Source organism: Papaver somniferum, chromosome 11 (genome assembly GCF_003573695.1).
Source record: "Papaver somniferum cultivar HN1 chromosome 11, ASM357369v1, whole genome shotgun sequence".
Taxonomy (NCBI): Eukaryota; Viridiplantae; Streptophyta; class Magnoliopsida; order Ranunculales; family Papaveraceae; genus Papaver; species Papaver somniferum.
The window spans coordinates 68,302,363-68,308,945 of NC_039368.1; the positions used below are offsets into that span (position 1 = coordinate 68,302,363).

At 34.5% G+C, this 6,583-nt stretch overlaps 1 long non-coding RNA gene across 4 annotated transcripts; it reads right to left on the reverse strand.

Annotated features, from left to right (window-relative positions):
- Positions 1-493: 493 nt before the first annotated feature.
- Positions 494-2,706, reverse strand: LOC113321149. 4 transcript variants are annotated; one of them, XR_003346496.1, is made up of 6 exons: positions 2,513-2,706; positions 2,286-2,342; positions 2,057-2,113; positions 1,508-1,944; positions 1,264-1,324; positions 494-1,191 (listed from the first exon to the last, which is right to left on the reverse strand). It is a non-coding gene; the product is annotated as an uncharacterized LOC113321149 (long non-coding RNA). The 4 variants fall into 4 exon arrangements; XR_003346498.1 differs by having other exon boundaries at positions 494-900; positions 1,036-1,191; positions 1,264-1,944; XR_003346495.1 differs by having other exon boundaries at positions 1,264-1,944.
- Positions 2,707-6,583: the final 3,877 nt, after the last annotated feature.

Here is a 6,583-nt window from a genome sequence, read left to right on the forward strand (position 1 = left end):
CTAGTATTAGACACTCTTGAATGAATTGAAAAAGTAGTGTTTTCCTCGAGAGTGGTATTTCGGAAACATGAGGTTTTAGATATTATTTCTATTCAACGTTTCCGCACTGTATCAAAAAGTATGGGCTAACTTTAAAAGTACGGACTAACTATAACGGTATAACCAATGTGACATTGAAAATGGCATTGTTAAGCATCACTAAGCCTAAGCTACAACGGCCTTCAACATACCCCTTTTCTATGTGCTGCAATGAAGCCCAACGTAGATTATAAGCCAAAGACATAAGTACTTATCAAACCACTAAAATTTGCCTAGCATAGCAAGCAAATACACTGACTACCAAAAAAAAAAGAAAACAAAAGTTAGCAAATGGACCATGTGAAATGACACCGGTAAGTACAACTAAGCTACACGAAGTCTACTTTTTGCTGGTAAGCACAAAAGGCCACATGTAAAATGAGGCGGATAGAATTTTATGTCCGAGATATACAAAGAGTACAACACAAAATTTTCCTACCATAGTACAAAGCACCCACACAACTATAAACACCACAACGTCAATTTTATCATCATACATTAACCCTGTACCGAAAGGAGAAGCCCAATCATTCAGACACTATAACAATCGAACCAATAGGTAAGAATCAAAAATACAAATTCAAAGATAGGTAATAATTTTGTTTTTGATCGCAAAGGTAATAAATCTATCCCCGCCAAAAAGTTCACCAGCAACAAAGCAATTAATGCGTGTAGAGTTCTCGAATACGTAAGATGACTACAAAGTCTTGCCTCTTCTGGGTTAATGGTACATTCACCAAAAGCTAATTTGTCCCGAATTTTCTTCTCTATATTTCTTTAATATTTTCTGTTGGTGTAAAGATATCAAAAGCACCTGTAGTTCTGCACAAATATAGATGGTTAGAAGAGAAATTGCTTTTACCATCTATCAAAATCCAATGATCAAAAAAATGAAAAAGAAAAGAGAAACATTAAAAAGGTATCTCCAGTTGAACCCAATTGCTGGTCAAAACGTACGCAAGCCATAATAACTAATTATGCATTCACTAAATGCTTGTAGTATCCAACATGGGTTTTCTGTTTTCTTTTCATCAAACCATGTAAAGGCTGGATGATGCAGATATTGACTGAACACATGGACCGGATTCTTTAATTCTGCTACTGTGCCCGAACCTGCAAATGAATCTGGAATTAGAGTTGACACATTCAACTGCAGTGATGAAAGACAGTGAAAAATCAACTAACCTCATCAGCCGTCCTCTTTATCTTTCGTAAAGTAGACACGCAAAAAACTTCATAAAAACTCCTGCATTGAACGGCAAAGAGTTATTCGATGGGTCCAAGTGGAGGGTACAAATGAACATGATCTTGAAGAGAGGCATGCCGGAAACGGGACGTTATTGTTAATGGAGGGTACTGAATTGGGTTAGGATATACGTGTCTAATCACATAGATCTGTGGGGGCAGTAAAGATTAAACAGATACATACTAACTAAATTCAAAACACGTGCAATCCCCCCCTTCGTGTGGCGTTTGGTAACTCGCAGTTGCGACTTACTCCGACTTACTCCGATATGTATCGGATATGTATTGAGTCTTAGATCAGCTATTAAGTTCTCCAAAAAAATGTTCTCCAAAAAATACCGGTTTATCTTGATAAAGCTAACAGTTCTCAACAAAATCATTTGTGCCGAAGTGTGTCCACCTTCTTTGCTAGCATCTGAACCACGAGTGTCTTGCACATCTGATATAGATGGCCACTTAACAATACTGGTGCAACCGGAAAAGAAATCAAAGAGTTGGTCGTGATCCATGAGTGTTGCATATTGTGATATGTGTGAGGAATGGAAAATAAGAAGTATGCCTATAGTTACGTGATTTTGGTAATCTGGTATGGTATACAGCAGCATCGTGCAAATAAATAACCTGCTGACAAAAAGTAGAAGAATCACGATTTTTAATCGTCGACTTTGAGAACTAAAAAAAGAACAAAATCTACGTTTTTGATGATGAAAACAAAAAGGATAGAGAAGATCACCGAAGCTGCTCTCGAATGAAAGAGGCGTTGTTAATGGTGTGCAGTTCTTGCTTTGATCTGCCAAAAAAGAAAAAAACACGCACATAACCACGGATCAAACAGTAAAATTAGAATTAGCTTGCAGACAAAAAAAACCCTAAAAAAAATCAACATGATTTTGAGAACAAAAGAAAAAAGAAAAAAATCTAGGTTTTTTGATAATGAAAACAAAAAGGATAGAGAAGATCACCGAAGCTGCTTCAGTATGAGAGAGGTACTGTTAATCGTGTGCAGTTCTTGCTTTCATCTGCCAAAAAAAAAAAACACACGCACACAACCACGGATCAAACAGTAAAATTAGAATTAGATTGCAGACAAAAACCATAAAAAAAAATCAACATGATCTCGAGAACAAAAAAATAAAAATAAAAAATCTAGGTTTTTGATAATGAAAACAAAAAGGATAGAGAAGATTACCGAAGCTGCTCTCAAATGAGAGAGGCACTGTTAATCGTGTGCGGTTCTTGCTTTGATCTGCAAAAAAAAAAATAAAAAATAAAAAAATAAAAACCACGGATCAAACAGCAAATTAGCTTGCAGATAGAAAAACCCTAAAAAAAAATGAACATGAAGAAGAGGCATGCCGAAACAATGAGATTGATTTGGGTAGGACGTTTTATAGAGAGACGTCGAGCCAAGAAGAGTAATTTTGGTAATATGATAGAAATAATACCGAGGTATTTGGAATTATTGTTATATTTACCACAAAAATTCAAGAAAAGATAATTTTGTTTCCTTTTATACCTAAGGATTAAGAAAGTATTTTAGAATTTTAACATTTTGGTCAGTTTGCGTGTGTGCAGTTATTTTTGCACACAAAATATCTAAACCATTTTCTATTCTAAACATATTTTATTTTTAATTATGGAAAAAATAAAGTTAAGAAAAATAATAGTGAAATCAGGATGATTATTGATTGTTTTAGTTTTTTCATGCTCGTTATGTATTCTAGATCATAATCTTTGCTCTCAGCTATTCATCCAAAATACTAACAAAAATTTCTACTGTTGTACAGGATATGCGCAAAAGGTTAGTACCCATGACCGGGTTAATCAGTTTTTTTTTTCTTTTTCGATTTATCTATTTTGGAGTTTAATTGATAGTTTGAGGTTGTAATTAGGAAAATTCTTTTTATCGAGACTGTAAACGGACATTGGACATTTGACGTTATTTATTTATTATGTGATAACTATTTTATTTATTGTAGGAATGCATAATTCTTTGATTATAGTGATGCAATTGTGGGTTTTGTTATTTAATTTGTTGATTATCATGATGAAAAAGTGGATTTTGTGATTATCATGATTGAAAAATATATTTAAGATATTTTAAATTTTCCATTAATATGTACATATTTGGCATGTTATGAGATTTTTAAAATCTAACTATTTTAGGTTAGAAGAACATTTTAGATTTAGCTATATTATTATTAGAATGAAAGATATCATCTTTGAATTTTATTGACTTAAATACAATAAATTTACAAAAAAAATTAAATTGGTAGGGCCAGAAGCGAGAATTAACGTGGAGTTCTGGTGAATGTGGGCTTCGGTGAATTAGAACGCGTTAAAAAACTCTATTATTATATAGAGAATATATTTTTGACTTATCCAAAAAAAAAACAGATTTCCAGTCTTTATTATTCGATTTGAACTTGAGCATGAGATGAATCGTGTTTTATCTTTAGATACTAGAAGAGTTTTTGGGGACCTTTTTTGTCTCAAAAAGCTTGAAATCGCTGATGATTTTAGAAATTGGTATCCAACAATGGAAATGTTTTTTATTACCATTCACAATCTCTTCCCTGAACAAGTCTCTAGTGATAACTTAAGGAGATACTTTTCTGTCAATGGTCATATTACCTCTTTTGGTTTTCCAATTCGCCATCAGGATGGCAAGTTTTCAATCAGTGTCAAAGCCTTAGTTAATATTAGACCTCATATTCGATTTTCGATTAATGCTGAAAATGCCCTTGGGTTTTACAATAGGGTGAATTTTGAAATCCATAATTTCCCAACACTTTTTTGTGGTTTTTGTGACCTACTTGGACATAAGATTAGCCACTGTGCAAGATATGAACTTGCACAGCAACAAGCTGAAATACATCAGGCTAAAATGGAGGCATACATGGCTGCTCTGCAACAACAACATGAAGCATACATTCAGTAACAAGAAGCTAATGCACATGCCAACATGGAAGTTCAACCTGCAATGGTGCAAGAAGGCATGTAATGGACTAAAGACTCATTATCTTCCTCGTCAACAAGCTATCCTGCTTCTGTGGTTACATGCACTGACTTTCGGAGATATTTGGATGAAGAAATAGTGAGCCAAGAAGATAGAAGACCTGAAGAAGCTTTTCAACAAGTCCATAACATGCTGGATTTCTTGGATGAGGCCCCCTTACCTAGTAGTGAAATGAAAGCAGCAATACTTGGAGCCTCTTCATCACAGCAACAACTATCATTTGCTGAACAAGACTATTGGAGTAATTGGAATACAATGGAGAAATATTTCAGTAGTGATAGAAGTATGCCTGCCTCTAAAAGACTGAGACTGAATGAAGCTGGAACTAGTTCTGCAACAGATGATGCCATTGACATCATTATGATTGAACCATCTGAACCCAACATGAATCATCCCCACCAATGTTTAATGGTCAGACAAGTTCTGAGGCAGGCAAAGGAAAAGACAAGGCAACTAACTCCAACAGTTAAATGAACAACCATATCTTCAAATACAGCATCAGGAAACCACTAGGGCCTATAATCATTTCTTGCTTGATTGCTAGTTTCCTGTTTTATTTTCAGTAATCTTTTGTATCTTTTGGTTTATTTCCTTCCTTGTTTTTTTGGTTTCATAATTTCCTTGTATCTTTTGTATTCTTGTTTTAGTTGTAAATTTACTTCTTTTTATCTGTTGTTTACATCCCTGTATATTTGCTATCTTGTACCCTAAATTTTCTGTTTTAGTTAAATTTCTTAGTTGTTCTCTACTTTCCCTTCAGCTGTTGATCTAGTTTAGGTCTGTTATCATTATCCCCTTCTGTGTATCTTGTTCTGTGCAAGGTTTGTCCATCTCTGTGTTGTGTCTGCTTTACTGTGTTGTGCCTACATTAGTGTTTCATCTCCTCTTTCTCTGCAGTTTGCTGTTTTTATTCTAATTTCATTTCCTTCTGTTTTTGAATCTCCTATCATTTTTATCGTCCTAGCGACTCCTTTTTTTGATTTCATTTTTCAGTATTCTCTTTTTATCTCCAGATAGTGTGCTGAAGTGTCCTTATAATCTCTTCATGTCCTCTGAATTTTTTTCACTGGTTGTTGTGTTTTTTTTTGTGTTTTTTATATGAAGATCCTTTCTTGGAATGTCCAAGGAATTGGAACTCCATTAACTCAAGACCACTTCAATTACCTCAATTATTTTTACAAGCCTGACATAGTTTTTCTAGCAGAAACTATAACACCGTCGATTAGAATGGAGCCATTCTTTAAAAAATCTCATTTCTCTGATTGGTTTATTGTTCTGTCCGTGGGAATTTCAAAAGGGTTAGCGATAGCGTGGCATAATAATATATAGATGAATTTGATTTCATCTAATTTAAATGTATGTCATTTTGAATCAAAAATTGGAGATAAGGAGGTGATACTAACCTGTGTCTATGGTGCAGTGTAAACAGAAGAAAAAGAAGAACAATGGACTTGTATCGCTGATATTGCGAAACAAGTCAGCAAACCTTGGATACTTATTGGATATTTAAACGTCATCCTGGACCCGGATGAGAAACAAGGAGGAAACAAAGCTAGTTCCAGCAGCAAGTCTTTCATAATTCAGACTATAGACTCAATGGGACTTCAAGATGCAGGGTATGAGGGAGCTCCTTTTACGTGGTCAAACAACAAACAAGGAAACACAAATATTTGTGAAAGGATTAACAGAGCTCTTACGTCATACCTATGGACACAAAACTTCCCTAATACCAAGGTAAGTCATCTTTCTAGAGTAGGGTCAGATCATTCATACCCCACTTTTACCAGACTCTCACCTTGATAAACAATCTTTACAAAAAACTTTTAGATGCATTAGATCTCGGCTCTCTCATCCTTCCATTTCCACCTTAATTGCCAATTCCTGGACATTCCATTCAAATAGTGATCAAAAATTGAACATCTATTCCAAACTTCAGCTCCTATCGTCCGACCTCTCCAAATGGAATTCCGATGTCTTTGGAAATATCTACAAGAATATCAAATATCTTAACAATAGAATTGATTTTCTTCATAAATCAGGAAACTATTCTGCCAATCTAGAAAAAATTAAAAAACTTCAACCCAAATTAGGAGATTGGTACAAGATCAAAAATGACTACTACCACCAAATTTCAAGGGACAAATTCTTTAAGGAATATGACCAAAACGACGAGCACTTTCATGCTACTGCTTCCAATAGGAAAATAATAAATGCAATCCATACCCTTAGAAAACCCTTAGG